The 1,441-nt window shown below is 20.9% G+C and overlaps 1 long non-coding RNA gene across 1 annotated transcript; it reads left to right on the top strand.

Moving 5' to 3' along the window:
- The first annotated feature begins 205 nt into the window (after positions 1 to 205).
- Positions 206 to 666, top strand: LOC124933847. Its single transcript, XR_007099038.1, has 2 exons — positions 206 to 347; positions 430 to 666. It is a non-coding gene; the product is annotated as an uncharacterized LOC124933847 (long non-coding RNA).
- Positions 667 to 1,441: the final 775 nt, after the last annotated feature.

Genomic DNA, 1,441 nt, shown 5'->3' with positions numbered 1-1,441 from the left:
GTACTTAATATATATATATATTATATAATTAATATTTTTTAAAATTAATCAAATTTTATGTATACTATGGATTTTACAATTTTACACTGAATTTAAAATAAAATTGTGGGCCAAAAAAAAACAGAGGCCCAAAGAACCTTATTAGTGATGTTGCCCTACTTATTCATTTATAAAAAGACAAACGCCATAAGAAACCTTGATTGTGTTTTTTTACCCTTTGCGGCGCCGTCTTCTTCACCTGTTCGGTAGTTCTCTCAAAATTTTCAATGAATCGGTTGTCATGGAAGTCATGACAAGATTCATAATGAAGTTTATGTCTACGATGGGCTATATAGATTTTTCTCTTGGTTTGTTCTATCTCTTTCTCTCTTTTGGGTTCTTATAATTACGATAATGGGTTACCTAATTGGTTTCTGTTTTGCTTTTCAGGATCTTGAGAAATTGAAGGAAGAGATATTGGTGTCTCGAATTTCAATGATGATTCAGATGAGTTCAAAGTATTTCTAATCTCTAAATTTTATTTGATTTGTTTATCTTAAACGAATGTCTGGATTTGAATAATGTGTTTGTGTTTATTGTTATATATTAGGATTTCATATTAGAAGGAGTGTTGAATGTAATTGTAAATCTTAAAGAAATAAATTAATATTAGAATTGTGTTTTGAATTGAGTTTTTTATGATTTGAATGGGTGTTTTGATATTTACATTAAATTTATAATTATTTATTTCTACCTCAAATTATTTTAAAGTCATTTCTAGCTGAAGATTGAAAAACAAAATCATGAAACCAAACAATCACAAACATGTTTGGGATGATTTTTATATATTGTCTATGAGTTTTCATTAAAAATAATTAAGAGAAAAATAAATAAATATATTTTAAAAAATAAATAAGTAAGTGAATAACAAAGAGCAACTTAATGTAATAAGTTATGATCATATTTATGAAGATTATGGAAATATTTCATTCTAAAAATAAAAAATTTTAAAAAAATTATAATTCAAAAAATTAAATATTGTTACTAATTCACAATCATTGACTCATATTTAATATATAAATTCATATTATTTTTCTTCTTTTTCATTGTATAAGTACAACCATTTTTTTTTTTTATCATAATTCATTTAATTATCTTTTACGAGATTATTTTAAATAAAATTATATCTAAACTAAATACAAAATAAAAAATAAGAGAATATATATATATATATATATTATTATTATTTCTCATAATTATTGTTATATATAAATATAAAGTTGTATTAATTTTCCATTTTTGTTTCAATAGTAAACAAATTTATATATAGTTAAAAAATTATAATTTAATATACTAGTTAACAAAATATAATATTTATTTTAATTTTTTGAAAATTAAATATCATTATAAATATTTTTTCTCACAAGTATATATATTTAAATATGTGTATTTATATTTTTTA

Source organism: Impatiens glandulifera, chromosome 4 (assembly GCF_907164915.1).
Source record: "Impatiens glandulifera chromosome 4, dImpGla2.1, whole genome shotgun sequence".
Taxonomy (NCBI): Eukaryota; Viridiplantae; Streptophyta; class Magnoliopsida; order Ericales; family Balsaminaceae; genus Impatiens; species Impatiens glandulifera.
Note: the sequence above shows the minus strand (reverse complement) of the source record. Positions and strands in the feature narration are given on the sequence as shown.